At 42.5% G+C, this 17,525-nt stretch overlaps 1 protein-coding gene across 3 annotated transcripts in view; it reads right to left on the reverse strand.

The window, feature by feature from the left end:
* The window catches only part of PRKCD (protein kinase C delta), a 95,286-nt gene that overhangs the window by 46,918 nt on the left and 30,843 nt on the right, over positions 1-17,525 (reverse strand). Inside the window, exon 2 of one of the 3 annotated variants that reach the window (XM_073549617.1) lies at positions 4,360-4,487. The exons of 1 other annotated variant lie outside the window; for it this stretch is intronic. The gene's annotated coding sequence lies outside the window, so the exon portion shown is untranslated. Of the gene's footprint in view, positions 1-4,359; positions 4,488-16,532; positions 16,589-17,525 lie in introns of all 3 variants that reach the window. One more of the 3 variants, XM_073549616.1, reaches the window with a different exon arrangement.

Below are 17,525 nucleotides of genomic sequence, written 5' to 3' on the forward strand. Positions count from 1 at the left end.
AGTCCCCCGCAGCAGCGCTGCACATTGCGCTGCCGTGGGGGGCTCAGGGAAGCACGGAGGGAGCCCCCTCCCTGCCGATGCTTCCCTTTAACTCCCGGTACACCGCGATCGCGTTTGATCGCGGTGTGCAAGGGGTTAATGTGTCGGGGGCGGTCCGTGACCGCCCCTGACACATTGTGCCGGGTGTCAGCTGTGATAATCAGCTGACACCCGGCCGCGATCAGCGGCGCTCACCACGTGGGCGCCGCTGATCGCGGTAGACGTACTATCCCGTCCCCGGTCATACGGGCCCGGGTACCGTGGACGGGATAGTACGTCTCATGTCAGGAAGGGGTTAAAGAAATCTTGTTGTCTCAGTAGATAGCTTTTAAGATTAGCAGCCTGGTTGGCTCTTTCATCTCCCTGGTGTTTTGCATACTCCTCAGCATGACTAGTTATGTAATGACGCATCAAGTTGTATTCTTTGTGCACTGCAACTCTCTCTGTGCACATAAGACTTGTCGGGATGCCCCTGTGCTCAAAGAAATATTGCACTTCCCACTTTTCCTGAAATTGTCTGTGCTCATCACCAACCTTTCTCTTCATTGGAGGCTTTGAAAAAGACATGTTTGGGGCTGTGTAATAGATAATTCCACTTGGTGTCACTGTTACAGTGTTAGCCCATGCGTCTCTTCCGCTTTTTTTTCTGTCCCGCCGAGCAGCAATTTCCGCGGCCGCCTCCGCTTCTGACCCTGGGGTAATGGCGCAAGTTCGCAATAAGGCCGGCTGATGTCCCGCCTCCGAGAGCAATAAACCGCACTGCCCCACCACTTATTCTGAACCCGGCGCACCTGAGTCTGTGGCGCGGTCCGGTCCCTGCTCGGCTGCTCCTGCTGCATGTGTTGTGAGTGTGACTCATACGCCTTGCCTGCTGACAGCAGGCTGCTATCACTGTCTAGCCATCATCATACTCACCTCCTCCTGCTGCAGCTCCGATGGTCCAGCGCCGACATCTTCCTGTATGAGCGCGCTGTCACACGTCACATGGTACCGCTCATTAAGCTCATGAATATGGGCGCCACGCCTATGAGAGTGGAGTGGCATCCATATTCATGACCTTAATGAGCGGTACTACGTGTGACTGGGATTTTACATGCGAGACTCGGCCATGTTTCTAGCATGTGTGATTCCGGACAAGGTGAGGGCCGCAAACCATTGTCCCGGAGGCACATGAGGTGAGGGCCGCAAACTATTGTCCCGAGGGCCGCAGTTGGCCCGCAGGCCGCGAGTTTGAGACGCCTGATCTAGAGTAAGTTCGGCCATCCTCCGGACATATACTTCAAGTCTATAAACTGACGTACCCCTCCAATAAAAGCCTTAGACGTATGCCACGGCTTAGCCATACACTAGCATAGGTTGCCCATTGATCACAATGTTACAACATAGTGCCCATTGCAGTATAAGGCTGGACACTTTATTGGCCTCCGGTGGATGATGTGAGGCTGTGTTCACATGACGCATGTAGAGCCTACTCTACAATGTGAGCACACAGCTGTTGGGAACTACAGTGCATGATACAGAACAATGTCCGGCTCTACCTGTTTTTTTTTTTTCAGCCAATTTTCCATGTAAAAAAGGTGGAAAATATTAATAAATAAGTCACGAGACAGCAAAAGAGGTCAGACCCAATTACAATAAATATACTGCACTTTCCATCTCAAGAAGCATGAGATTAATCCGCATCTGAACGGAATATTAATTAGATTTTTTCACTGAGGTCTCATTCAGTCAGTCGCAGTTTACATCTTTTTACTGCCAGTATGCAAAAGGTATAGCATACTGACTGCACACTGTGCAAAGCAAGGCAGTGCAGTAGTTCTCCAATAAGCCACATGTAAAACGAAACGCAGCTGCACTACTTTGATTTTTTTTTTTTTTTTTGTTACGCACCCACCGAGTTCAATTAAACTGAAAAATGAATGTCACCCATATACTATCCGTATGGCATCCATTTTTACTGGGTCCCCTACAATTACTAAATTGGTTTCCAGAAAATGTCTTACTCTTAGGTTCAGTTTAAGAAAAACTAACGAAACAACCTGTGCTTCACTCACACCCCCCCCCCCCCCCCCCCGGACAAAAGCCAAGTCTCCACTGTTGCTCCCAGTTTCTTCTTGTGTTGGCAGCGCTGTCAATGTGACCGCTCTGCACCTCGCGTGGCTCTTCAGGGCTGTGGAGTCGGTAAGCCAAACCTGCGACTCCGACTCCTCAATTTCCCTTACACCGACTCCGACTCCCACATATATTGCTTATATTTAGGTGAAAAATGTATTGTAGTACAATGTGAACATCAGACATTTAATCATTTCTATGATCCAATAATCAAGATATTTAGATAGAACATAATATCTATTTATTGGAATACAACTTTAGAACACAACAACCTGTAATACACTGTATACATGTACATGTATACGGTACAGACCAAAGTTTGGACACACCTTCTCATTCAAAGAGTTTTCTTTATTTTCATGACTATGAAAATTGTAGATTCACTCTGAAGGCAACAAAACTATGAATTAACACATGTGGAATTATATAATTAAAGTGTGAAACAACTGAAAATATGTCTTATATTCTAGATTCTTCAAAGTAGCCACCTTTTGATTTGATTACGGCTTTGCACACTCTTGGCATTCTCTTGATGAGCTTCAAGTGGTAGTCACCAGAAATGGTCTTCCAACAGTCTTGAAGGAGTTCCCAGAGATGCTTAGCACTTGTTGGCCCTTTTGCCTTCACTCTGCGGTCCAGCTCACCCCAAACCATCCTGATTGGGTTCAGGTCTGGTGACTGTGGAGGCCAGGTCATCTGGCGTAGCACCCCTTCACTCTCCTTCTTGGTCAAATAGCCCTTACACAGCCTGGAGGTGTGTTTGAGGCCATAGTCCTGTTGAAAAATAAATGATGGTCCAACTAAACACAAACCGGATGGAATAGCATGCCGCTGCAAGATGGTGTGGTAGCCATGCTGGTTCAGTATGCCTTCAATTTTGAATAAATACCCCAACAGTGTCACCAGCAAAGCACCCCCACACCATCACACCTCCTCCTCCATGCTTCACGGTGGGAACCAGGCATGTAGAGTCCATCCATTCACCTTTTCTGCGTTGCACAAAGACATGGTGGTTGGAACCAAAGATCTCAAATTTGGACTCATCAGACCAAAGCACAGATTTCCACTGGTCTAATGTCCATTCCTTGTGTTCTCTAGCCCAAACAAGTCTCTTCTGCTTGTTGCCTGTCCTTAGCAGTGGTTTCCTAGCAGCTATTTTACCATGAAGGCCTGCTGCACAAAGTCTCCTCTTAAAAGTTGTTGTAGAGATGTGTCTGCTGCTACAACTCTGTGTGGCATTGACCTGGTCTCTATTCTGAGCTGCTGTTAACCTGCGATTTCTGAGGCTGGTGACTAGGATGAACTTATCCTCCGCAGCAGAGGTGACTCTTGGTCTTCCTTTCCTGGGGCGGTCCTCATGTGAGACAGTTTCTTTGTAGCGCTTGATGGTTTTTGCCAATGCACTTGGGGACACTTTCAAAGTTTTCCCAATTTTTCGGACTGACTAACCTTCATTTCTTAAAGTAATGATGGCCACTCGTTTTTCTTTACTCAGCTGCTTTTTTCTTGCCATAATACAAATTCTAACAGTCTATTCAGTAGGACTATCAGCTGTGTATCCACCAGACTTCTGCACAACACAACTGATGGTCCCAACCCCATTTAAAAGGCAAGAAATCCCACTTATTAAACCTGACAGGGCACACCTGTGAAGTGAAAACCATTTCCGGTGACTACCTCTTGAAGCTCATCAAGAGAATGCCAAGAGTGTGCAAAGCAGAAATCAAAGCAAAAGGTGGCGACTTTGAAGAACCTAGAATATAAGACATACAGTATTTTCAGTTGTTTCACACTTTTTTGCAAATTATATAATTCCACGTGTTAATTCATAGTTTTGATGCCTTCAGAGTGAATCTACAATTTTCATAGTCATGAAAATAAAGAAAACGCTTTGATTGAGAAGGTGTGTCCAAACTTTTGGTCTGTACTGTGTGTGTGTGTATATAATATATATATATATATATATATATATATATACACACATACACACACACACACACACACACACACACTCTATGACTTATCTCGGCTAAGATAAAGCCTAGATCCTCAGGCTACATTCACACTATGGGCGTAGCCAGGGTCAAACCTGGGGGGGGGGGGGGGGGGGCAGAATCTCATACTGTTCCGCAGAATTTCATACTGCACACCTCAGCTGCTGCAGAACCTCATACTTCACACCCCTACACTTGAAAATAAAGCCTGCACCTTAAGAAGATGTGGTGGTAAATGCAGTCTATTTATTCCAGCTATCAGTTGATGTTGATGTTACTGAAGACGAGCAATGCCTGTCCTGGGCGTCCTTTTGGGCAGCTATGAGGTGTACCTGACTGGTGCTAAAAAAAAAAAAAGGAGTGTTAGTCTGTGTGCTATCCAGCTTTCATTCTTTTTGGTACAGATATGATATGGATAGACAGATATGGATAAATGGATATATAGAGCAGATTTATAATCTGCTTTTGCTATTGAAAACATTATCTATGAGCTCAAAAACCTTTCAGGTGATGCGATTTTTTAAAAAGCTGATCTGCTTTTGCAACTGAAAAACGTATCCTCAAAAAACGCAGGAAAAACGCTGTGTGTGAATGTAGCCTTAGATCAGGAATAGAACAGCCATTTATAGGACATTTCATAACTTTCCCAAATTCCTATGAAAAAATATTCAGCACATTCTGCATTGAACTACTGTACCCAATTTATTATATATTTTAGGAGTCGGTCCATTTTATACCGACTCCGACTCCACAGCCCTGTGGCTCATGATGTCAATTCGGGCAGAGCGGTCAGGTAGAGCTCAGTCAGGTTGACTTGATGTCAGACACATGAAACAGCGGCGGAGACTTACCTGTGGATTGTGAGTAAAGCAGAATGTGTGTTTCTGTTTTGTTTTTTTTAACTAACTGCAGCCAAAATACATTCGGTTTCCAAAATTGGATAACCCCTTTAACATGGGATACTGTATTTTACCTAGCTTTTTTTTAATTAAAGGGGTTATCCAGGACTTCGGGTTTTCGTTTGTTTTTTTTTGTGATGGAGCAAAAAAAAAAAAATAAAAAATTAATATATATATATATATATATATATATATATATATATATATATATATATATATATATATATACATACATACACACACACACTAGATTAAGGCCCGATGCTATCACATCGGGAGGATAGTGACACACCTCTTGCCATATTAACCCTCAACACACACTCCTCACCTTTCACCATCTCCACTCACGTCCACTCACTCTTTCACTCCACATACGACCCTTTCTCTCACTCAGTCTCTCATACTCACGCCGTCATTGCTGCTGCTCCACGATCCCCGACATCATCTTCCGCCGGCGCCATCCTGGATCCAGACGTTGTCCACGCCGGCGACATGTTCTTGCGGCGACGCCATCTTGAGTATCGCGGGATTTCGGTGAGAGGAGTGTGTGTTGAGGAGGAGTGGTGTGTTGAGGGTTAACATGGCAAGAGGTGTGCTGTGACGTCACCAGTTACAACTGGACGGAAGTTGTTACAACCCGGAAGCTGCTTAGCGCATTTATTATTATAGATACATACACACACACACACACACACACACACACACACAATTAATAAAACCTTACGCCTGCTCTGACGTGGGACAATCTCTCCCAGCTCGGGTGACTTATTCTCTGGTTTCTACATCAACAGAGCAACCCTTCCTGTTCCACTCTATTTCTTTGGGGCGCCATTGCTTACGTTATGCTGACTGACCGCTCGCTCCCCTCAATTAGTCAGCGGGGAGCTAGCTGTCAATCAGCATGACGTCAGCAGTGACGCCCCATATACAGAGCAGAGAGAAAGAGAAGGAACTGCTCTGTCAACTTGACGTCACCAGAAGCAAAAGATTTGCCGGCCGGAGAGGTCAGAGCCAGAACAGATCATCGTAGAGCAGAACCGGCAGGTAGTTTAACCCCTTAGTGACAGAGCCATTTTACAGCTAAATGACCGGGCCAATTTTTACAATTCTGACCACTGTTACTTTATGAGGTTATAAGTCTGGAACGCTTTAACAGATCCCGCTGATTCTGAGACTGTTTTTTCGTGACATATTGTACTTCATGTTAGTGGTAAAATTTCTTCGATATGTCTTGTGTTTATTTATGAAAAAAATGGAAATATGGCGAAAATTTTGAAAATTTTGCAATTTTCCAACTTTGAATTTTTATGCCCTTAAATCACAGAGATATAGCACACAAAAAACTTAAGTAACATTTCCCACATGTTTACTTTACATCAGCACCATTTTGGAAACAAATTTGTTTTTAGTTAGGAAGTTATAAGGGTTAAAAGTTGACAAACGATTTCTCATTTTTACGACAACATTTACAAAACCATTTTTTTTTTAGGGACCATATCATATTTAAAGTCATTTTGAGGGGTGTACATGACAGAAAATACCCAAAAGTGACACCATTCTAAAAACTAGACCCCTCAAGGTGCTCAAAACTACATTCAAGAAGTTTATTAACCCTTTACGTGCTTCACAGGAACTAAAGCAATGTGGAAGGAAAAAATTAACATTTAACTTTTTTTTGCAAAAAATTTACTTCAGAACCAATTTTTTTTATTTTTACAAGTGGTAAAAGAGAAAATAAACCACAAAATTTGTTGTGCAATTTCTCCTGAATACGCCAATACCCCATATGTGGGGGTAAACCACTTTTTCTGCGCACGGCAGAGCTCACAAGCGAAGGAGTGCCGTTTGACTTTTTCAACGCAGAATTGGTTACAATTGAGATCGGATGCCATGTTACGTTCGGAGAGCCCCTAATGTTCCTAAACAGTTCCTAAACAGTGGAAACGCCCAACAAGTGACTCAATTTTGGAAACTAGACCCCTTAAGAAACTTATCTAGATGTGTGGTGACCACTTTGAACCTTCAAGTGCTTCACAGAAGTTTATAACGTAGAGCCGTCAAAATAAAAAATCCTTTTTTTTCGCCCCAAAATTTTTATTTTTACAAGGGTAACAGGAGAAATCATACCCCCACAGTTGTTGTGAGATTTGTCCTGAGTACGCTGATACCCCATATGTGGGGGTAAACCACTGTTTGGGCGCACGGCAGAGCTCAGAAGGGAAGGAGTACCGTTTGACTTTTTCAATGCAGAATTGGCTGGAATTGAGATTGGACGCCATGTCGCTTTTGGAGAGCACCTGATGTGCCTAAACAGTGAAAAAACCCCACAAGTGACACCATTTTGGAAACTAGACCCCTGAAGGAACTTATTTAGATGTGTGGTGAGCACTTTGAACCCCCAAGTGCTTCACAGAAGTTTATAACGCAGAGCAGTGAAAATAAGAAATCACTTTTTTTCCCTCAAAAATGATTTTTTTAGCCCGCTATTTTTTATTTTCCTAAGGGTAACAGGAGAAATTGGACCACAAAAGTTGTTGTGCAATTTGTCCTGAGTACGCTGATACCCCATATGTGGGGGGGGGGGGGGGGGGACCACGGTTTGGGCGCATGGGAGAGCTCGGAAGGGAAGGAGGGCCATTTTGGAATGCAGACTTTGATGGAATGTTCTGTGGGCGTCATGTTGTGTTTGCAGAGCCCCTGATGTGCCTAAACAGTATAAACCCCCCCACAAGTGACACCATTTTGGAAACTAGACCCCCCAAGGAGCTGATCTAGATGTGTGGTGAGCACTTTGAACCCCCAAGTGCTTCACAGAAGTTTATAACGCAGAGCCGTGAAAATAAAGTCTTTTTTTTCCCCACAAAAGCGATTTTTTTTTTTTTAGCCCCCAATTTTTTTATTTTCCCAAGGGTAACAGGAGAAATTAGACCCCCAAAGTTGGTAAATATTGGAAACCACTCAATTCTTGCTCCAACCCTAACCCCAACACACCCCTAACCCTAATCCCAACGCTAACCCTAATCCCTAATCCTAATTCTAACCCTAATCCCTAATCCTAATTCGCCCTAACCCCAATTCTAACCCTAGCCCTAACCCCAATTCCAACCCTAACCCTAATTCTAGCCCTAACCCTAATTCTAGCCCTAGCCCTAATGGAAAAATGAAAAAAAAAAAAAAAAAAAAAAAAAAAAAATTTCTTTCATTATGCTTGCCTATCTAAGGGGGTGTTAAACGGGGGGGCTATTTACTATTTTTTTTTAATTTGATCACTATGATAGTTTATCATAGTGACCAAAATGACTGAATGGAATCTGCCAGCCGGAGCCTGCAGATTCCCAGGACCACAGGGAAGGGAGAGAGGACCACCGGGCGGTACAGGGGGGGGGGATCGGGGACCTTATTTCTCTCTCCTCTGATGTGCGATCACATCAGAGGAAAGAGAAATTAAATGCAAAATCGCGGCTTTTTTTTTGCGGTCGCCGTTATAGGGTTAATAACGGCGATCGCAAAAGCGGGGGTCGGTAAAAACCGACCCGATTCATGTTCTCTGGGGTCTCAGCTACCCCCTGCAGCCGAGACCCTGGAGAAAATCCGACACTGGGGGGCGCTATTTACTTACTCCACAGCGCCGTGAATTAGCGGCGCTGTGGTTTAAGTACCCTTAATTACCGCCGTTAAAAGGCGTATCGGCGGTCGTTAAGGGGTTAAAACTACCTGCTGTTAAGTTGTTAGCCACATTGCAAAAAGTCCTAAATAACTCCTTTCATGAAGTCTAAAATCAGATGCTATGCACATATCACATGGGCGTAAAAAAACTTTTTTCCTCCATGGGATTTGGAGATATACAGATGAAATGTCTTTATATTTTTTATGGATGAAAAACGCACAATTTTACATCTGTTCGTCCGAACACAGACCAAATACATCCAAATACAAATACAGCGAAGTGTAGATATTGACTTTGTTCGTAGATTATCTACAATGGAGCCACGTGACACTTAACCTTGAACATGGTAAACTGACTTTCTGAACATTTTTCATATCAAACAGCAAGAATGTTGCAGATCCCAGCAAATGATCTGACCTGCGTGAATGTGACACGTTAGCACATGATATTATGTGACAGGTTAGCATTAATTAATGTGTCAGGATTTCCACAACTCTCTTATCATTGTCCTGATAACACTAATCTCATCTGAAGGAAAAAGGTCAAGATCCACCCTAACGTTCACCATACCCTAAACAGATGGTGATATCCCCGGTGAGTGTTTCCCAATTTATGCCGCGGTGTAGCCCTCCGCATAAATCGCAAAAAGATGGGAAGAGAACAGACAAGACACAGACAACAGAACTCTGCTCATTCCCTTTCCAAAAAGTAAAAACCCACAACATTTTGCATCCACATTTTTCACTTTTGAAGCCGAACAGTCCCAGGCCATTTTGCTTTTATATGGAGCCCTGGCGATGCACCTCCTTTACTCTTCTCGCAGTTAGTTGGCCACTGATGAAACTTAACCCGCCATGTATTAGTGCCCAGTATAAGGAAATTATCCGGAACGAGTGATAAATCATCAGTCTCATAAGAAATGAGCAGAAATGAATGAAAAATGTCACACCGGCGCTGAATGAACACACAGCCAAGTTGAAAGCCGCTGGCAAAACAAGCAGATACAGTGTGCTCTCTGCCAAACAAAAGACACAAATATATCTATAAAATGCAAAACTTTATTAAGGTTATATTAAAATCTAAGGTTAAAAAACAATGAACAAGGCCCCCTCAGAAATAAATGAATGTAGAAAATGTAAAAATGCTTACTCGATTCTGGACATACTTTTTATGTAATCCCCACCCCTGGGATTTCTTTGAACTTTTTGGATGCCAAAAAATGAAGTCCCCCCACAAGACTTGCCATGTCTTTCAGTGTAATGGTGTGACAAAAAGTTCAAAGAAATCCCAGGGGTGGGGATTACATAAAAAGTATGTCCAGAATAGAGTCCAAATGGGTTTTCATGTTAGACAGCTTGGTGCCAAAGGGACTCCTGAAATTGAACTGTATGCCTTGTAATGTATTCTAACGTAGATCATATATCTGCCTTTTTATCCATCTTTATCTATTTTCATCTAATTTATCTCTATGTATATGAAGTAACAGTTATTATGGATATTATTGTTTTTAAATAATTTATTTTTATTATAGTAAGCATTTTTACATTTTCTACATTCATTTATTTCTGAGGGGGACTTGTTCATTGTTTTTTAACCTTAGATTTTAATATAACCTTAACCAAGTTTTGCATTTTATAGCTATATTAATTTTTTCATCCAAATATGTGAAAGGTCCACATTAGCATGCAGTTTACATTATATCATTTGATCAGGGTTCTTCCTCCCAGCAACAAGATCGCACACATGTCCACTGTGTTTGCTGAATTAGCATGGCGAATGCGGGGAGTTAAAAGGAGACAGCGGCAGCGCAGTGTCCATACCTTGAGAAAGAGGTACGGTTCCCCTGAAACGCGTCGGGATTGGCCCCTGCACACGTCCGTCATTTGCGGACCGGTGACGTCACCGCTTCACTACACGCCCCCCACGCTACTGTACGGCAGCGCCATCGGCCGAGGCTGCCTGCTGCTCACTGTGGCGCGCTATCCAGGGGGTTTTTCTTCATGCAAACGGGAGGACGCTCCCTGCAGTTAAACTAGCCTTATTTTCATTCACTGGCCTCTACAGAGGAACGGAGCAACACCAGTGCAGAGCATGAACACCAGTGAGTACCCCGTTTTGCAATTTCTGGCGTATGTGCATTCACTATTGACTCTTTCAAGCCACACAGCGTTGTCAGACAGCGAGGCAACTTTTTATTCATTAAATGAGCAGAAATGTTTCCTGCCTCAGGGGACACAATGCTTATTTGTTGAAAATGTCTTCAGAAATATCCGCAGGGCACTACGAGCGGTATGCAGGTGGCTCATCCGGGGACTAAAGAAAAGGATTGTTCTGTCACATTCCAAATGGCAAAATGTATCTACTGGATTAGATTAAAAATTCACAGCAGTCTTAAAAGGGATTTTTTAAAACTGGAAAATCTCTGTCCCCTGCCTGCAATTTGTTTTAAAAAAATAAAGAAAAAAAACCTGTGCCTTAATCTCGCTCCCCGGTCCAAAAAACCTGCAGTTAGGTAACAAAGATTTTCAGAGACAGCAAGAAACAGTGGAGCTGGAAAAGTAGTCTGGTATCTTTATAGAGCAGAGCCAAGTGTGAAGATTGGTATCTTGGAACAATAGCCAAGCTAGGAGTGGAGACAGCACCTTGGAATAGCAGAGCCAGGTATGCAGCTAAAGCAGAGCCAAGTATGTGGCTAGGCAGAGATAGCTTTGTGTCTCGAGATACACTTTGTAGAAACTGTAGCAGATGCCAGTGACAGCAGAGCTGGGACTGAATTGTGAATCAACTGTGATGGTAGCAGGAAAGGGTAACAGCAGCTCAGCACTTGAGCCAGAACAGGCAAGTTACACACTAACATCTAGTCCATGGTGCAAGTAAGTAAAGCAGTTTGGCTCCTTTCTACCTGCCCTACCTTGCTGCATACAGAGAACACAGAATTTGCCCTTATGGGATGTTGTCATCAATGTTTTATACTGAGCTATCAGCTTTTTCTCTTTCTACACAGCCTTTGTTTTTCTGTAGTCCAGTCAAAGTATCCTTAACAAATTTGATCAGTAATTAGACATGACCAGTAGACTCAAGAGACTCTTATCCAATAGATGAGGGGACTTCATCGCTTCCAAATAATGGTAATTGGTGACTCAACTTTTCTCACTCCTTCACCCTGAGGTGCTCCATAGAAAGGTTTGTCTTCCTTTGCCCGTAATGTACACAGAAAGGATCTATAACCCTGCTATTCTGAGGCAACTCATCCTGGGTTTGCTTTGGTTCTGGACGTCACCAGCGCACGAAGCAGTTCTTACAATTACTGTGCACTGTTATGTTACGCATCTTTACAACAGACACCTCATAATGTGTACATGACAGCTAGCTGATGCTTTTTAAGAGCAATTTTCTTTACTACCCTGATTGTCGACCATTAGCATTGTGTGAAACATCCTAATGAAAAACAAAGAACATGTTTACTGTTATTTACTACCCACTAATATAACCAGCCAATAAAATTATGGAATGTACAGTTGTGCTGAAAAGTTTACAAACCCTGGCAGAATTTTTGCTTTCTTGGCCTTTTTTCAGAGAATATGAATGAAAACAGCAAAACTTTTTCTCCACTCATGGTTAGTGGTTGGGTGAAGCCATTTAGTGTCAAACTAGTGTGTTTTCTCTTTTTAAATCATGACAACCCAAGACATCCAAATCACCCTGATCAAATGTTTACATACTCTGGTGATTTTAGCCTGATAACATGCACAGAAGTTGACACAAATGGGTTTGACTGGCTACTAAAGGTGACATCCTCACCTGTGACCTGTTTGCTTGTAATCAGTGTGTGTGCATAACAGCTGAGTGAGTTTCTGGGATGCAGACACGACTCTTGCATCCTTCATCCAGCCACTGATGTTTCTGGATTGAAAGTCATGGGGAAAGCAAAAGAATTGTCAATGGATCTGCGGGAAAAGGTAGTTGTACTGTATAAAACAGGAAAGGGATACAAAAAGATAAAGATATCCAAAGAATTGATAATGCCAATCAGCAGTGTTCAAACTGTGATTAACAAATGGAAAATCAGGGGCTCTGTAAAAACAAAACCACAGTCAGGTAGACCAACAAAAATTTTGTCCACAACTGTCAGGAAAATTGTTCTGGATGCAAAGAAAAACCCACAAATAACATCAGCTGAAATATTGGACTCTCTGAAAACTATTGGTGTGGTTGTTTCAAGATGCACAGTAAGGAGACACAGAAAAATGGGCTGCATGGTGGAATCGCCAGAAGAAAGCCATTACTGCGCAAATCCCACAAAGTATATTGTCTACAATATGCAAAACAACACAGGGAAAAGCCTCAAAACTATTGGAACAAGGTAATTTTGAGTGATGAGACCAAAATTGAATTTTTTGGCCACAATCATAAACATTACATTTGGAGAGAGGTCAAAAAGGCCTATAATGAAAGGAACATTATTCCTACTGTAAAGCACAGAGGTGGATTGCTGATGTGATGTGTAAGCTACAAAGGCACAGGAAACTTGGTCAAAGTTGAAGGAAAGGTCAATGCAGCACGTTATCAGCAAATACTGGAGGCAACTTTGCAATCAGCCAGGAAGCTGCGGATGGGACGTACTTGAACGTTCCAACATGACAACGATCCAAAACACAAGGCCAAGTCGACCTGTCATTGGCTACAGCAGACCAAACTGAAGGTTCTGGAGTGGCCATCTCAGTCTCCTGACCTCAATATCACTGAGCCACTCTGGGGAGATCTCAAGTGTGCAGTTCATGTTAGACAGCCGAGGAATATCCAGGAAATGGAGGTTTTTTAGCCAAGAAGAGTGGGCAGCTTTACCTTCTGAGAAAATAAAGACCCTCATCCACAACTACCATAAAAGACTGCAAGCTGTCATTGACGTTAGAGGGGGCAATACACAGCATTAAAGGGAATCTGTCACCGGAAGTTGGCGACCTACAGTACAGACCAAAAGTTTGGGCACACCTTCTCATTCAAAGAGTTTTCTTTATTTTCATGACTCTGAAAATCGTAGATTCACTCTGAAGGCATCAAAACTATGAATTAACACATGTGGAATTATATAATTAACAAAAAAGTGTGAAACAACTGAAAATACTGTATGTCTTATATTCTAGGTTTTTCAAAGTAGCCACCTTTTGCTTTGATTTCTGCTTTGCACACTCTTGGCATTCTCTTGATGAGCTTCAAGAGGTAGTCACCGGAAATGTTTTTCACTTCACAAGTGTGCCCTGTCAGGTTTAATAAGTGGCATTTCTTGCCTTATAAATGGGGTTGGGACCATCAGTTGTGTTGTGCAGAAGTCTGGTGGACACACAGCTGATAGTCCTACTGAATAGACTGTTAGCTGATTTTTTCTTGCCATAATACAAATTCTAAGTAAAGAAAAACGAGTGGCCATCATTACTTTAAGAAATTAAGGGTCAGTCAGTCCGAAAAATTGGGATAACTTTGAAAGTGTCCCCAAGTGCAGTGGCAAAAACCATCAAGCGCTACAAAGAAACTGGCTCACATGAGGACCACCCCAGGAAAGGAAGACCAAGAGTCACCTCTGTTGCGGAGGATAAGTTCATCCGAGTCACCAGCCTCAGAAATCGCAGGTTAACAGCAGCTCAGATTAGAGACCAGGTCAATGCCACACAGAGTTCTAGCAGCAGACACATTTCTACAACAACTGTTAAGAGGAGACTTTGTGCAGCAGGCCTTCATGGTAAAATCGCTACTAGGAAACCACTGCTAAGGACAGGCAACAAGCAGAAGAGACTTCTTTGGGCTAAAGAACACAAGGAATGGACATTAGACCAGTGGAAATCTGTGCTTTGGTCTGATGAGTCCACATTTGAGATCTTTGGTTCCAACCACCGTGTCTTTGTGCGACACAGAAAAGGTGAACGGATGGACTCTACTTACCTGGTTCCCACCGGGAAGCATGGAGGAGGAGGTGTGATGGTGTGGGGGTGCTTTGCTAGTGACACTTTTGGGGATTTATTCAAAATTGAAGGCATACTGAACCAGCATGACTACCACAGCATCTTGCAGCGGCATGCTATTCCATCCGGTTTGCGTTTAGTTGGACCATCATTTATTTTTCAACAGGACAATGACCCCAAACACACCTCCAGGCTGTGTAAGGGCTATTTGACCAAGAAGGAGAGTGAAGGGGTGCTACGCCAGATGACCTGGCCTCCACAGTTACCAGACCTGAACCCAATCGAGATGGTTTGGGGTGAGCTGGACTGCAGAGGGAAGGCAAAAGGGCCAGCAAGTGCTAAGCATCTCTGGGAACTCCTTCAAGACTGTTGGAAGACCATTTCCGGTGACTACCTCCTTGAAGCTCATCAAGAGAATGCCAAGAGTGTGCAAATCAGTAATCAAAGCAAAAGGTGGCTACGTTGAAGAACCTAGAATATAAGACATATTTTCAGTTGTTTCACACTTTTTTGTTAATTATATAATTACACATGTGTTAATTCATAGTTTTGATGCCTTCAGAGTGAATCTACAATTTTCATAGTCATGAAAATAAAGAAAACTCTTTGAATGAGAAGGTGTGTCCAAACTTTTGGTCTGTACTGTATGTAAATGGCCTGTGTCCGGTCCGATGGGCACTGTTTCTTCTTCTTTCTCCACCCCATCAGTGGCCCCCGGCCCCGTCCACGATCTTTGCCGGTATTATAGACGTTCAACTCCATAGTTCTCGCGTGCACAAACCAATCTTGCTTCGCGTACGAGCAGGATGCTTTGCCCAACTGTGGGCAAAGCCGAAAATCATTACTGCGCATGCGCCGGTACACTATGTCCCGGAAGTATTTCACTGTGTTCCGGGACATAGTGTACCATCGCATGCGCAGTAATGATTTTCGGCTTTGCCTGCAGTTGGGCAAAGCATACTGCGTGTGCGCGAAGCAAGATTGCTTTGCGCACGCGCAAATTATGGAGTTGAACGTCTCTAATACAAGCAAAGATCACGGACGGGGGGCCACAGATGGGGTGGAGAAAGAAGAAACACCGTCCATCGGACCGGACACAGGCCATTTACATAGGCCGCCAACTTCCGGTGACAGATTCCCTTTAAGGAATGGGGTATGTAAACTTTTGATCAGAGTCATTTGGATGTATTTGGTTGTCATTATCATTTAAAAAGAAAAAACACTGTAGTTTGACAATAAATGGTTTCACCCAACCACTATGAGTGGAGAAAAAGTTTTGGTGTTATCATTCATATTCTCTGAAAAAAGGTCAAGAAAGCAAAAATTCTGTCGGGGTATGTAAACTTTTGAGCACAACTGTATATACAATTCAGAACTAATAGGAAAATCATGAGGATGCCCTAGAAGATTGACCTATTGGCTTGGGCTACATGGACACATTTCGTACAGCTCCAGTCCAAAAAGATTGCATTAAACTCAATTTAGTCCTCTGGACGGAGCTGTAAGTAAGATCATGTAATCAAAGGACAGGGTGTTTTATATGCAAGTCTTGATGAACATTATCTAAAACTGGACGTACTCAAAAACTGATGAAAAGATAAGAAGAAAGAATAAATTGGGAGTCTGAAAATGAATAAAGGAATGAAGATTGCAGCCTGAAAATTAGGCTAGGTTCACACATATACACTGCTTTTTGAGGAGCTCTTTGTTAGGGTTCCAATCTCCTCGAAAAACAAGATTCTGAGACCGTCCCTTTCCTTTTTTGTGACATTACGGTAGTTGTCGGTTTGAGCGCCAAATTTGTCAAAATGACACATGCGGTTCATGAATTTGGCATAAAGTCAAAAACAGGATTTCTTTCTACCTTGAACTGTTTTTTTGTGACTTCTGGCACCAACAGTGGCACAATGGCATCAAAATCTGCAAAAAAAAAATGTGTGAACATTTCAGTGTACTCAAAAATACAGAAGGGGAGGGGTAGGGGAAGCTGGAGAGCTGTTGTGCAAAATTTGACAACTTTTTAAAAAGTCGCATTTGATGAATCAGGCAAAAACATTTGGAATCACTAAATTTCACTCTCAAAGTGAAAAACAATCCAAAAATAAAAATACACAGGCGACCATGTATAAAACAGAATTAAAAAGGCATAAATAAAAAAATTAATTGGGTGCAAACAAAAAAAGTGCAAAAGTATACAGAAAAAAATACACAAACAACGCAACTTTAGGCAATGATGAATCGGGACCAGAGTCTTTTTCAGACAGGCACAAAAATGTGACGGTTTTTGGGAATGTCTGAAAATGACAACCTAGCATTAGACATCTTTTGCACGGATAAAAAAAAGTTGCACTTTAGCTAAAATACAAAGTGCCATAAACTAACCATAACTGAGTTCTGTAGGCCTGATCCTACACTTACAGAATAGAAACAATGAAGATTTATATTAAATATATACAGAAATGACAAATTGTCGTTCTACGCACTCTCAAAAAGAAAATGCTGAACTGAAAGTGACAACTGAAGGGTTAGTCTCAAAAACATTTATGTAATAATACTACTAACAAGACCAAGCAAATAAAAATTCCCGCGGTGCATGAAATATCTTTCCCCTGACTCAGATATAAACAATCCGTTCCAAAGCGTTCAGCAAATTCCGGCCCTAAAGTTCCATTGTCTGTTTAGCCAAAACATAAAGAAAAAAAGATTTTTCTTTATTTTCTGGCAACTTAAACATAATCACGATAAAAGGTCGTTACCAAACCAAAAAAATCTCAAAACGATGAGAAAAGTGACTTAAATATTCACCTTTACAATATAGCCCATAATCTACATCCAAGAAGAAAATACATGTAGAAGT

This window comes from Dendrobates tinctorius, unplaced genomic scaffold, assembly GCF_039654945.1.
Source record: "Dendrobates tinctorius isolate UK_male_01 unplaced genomic scaffold, ASM3965494v1 ptg000159l, whole genome shotgun sequence".
Taxonomy (NCBI): Eukaryota; Metazoa; Chordata; class Amphibia; order Anura; family Dendrobatidae; genus Dendrobates; species Dendrobates tinctorius.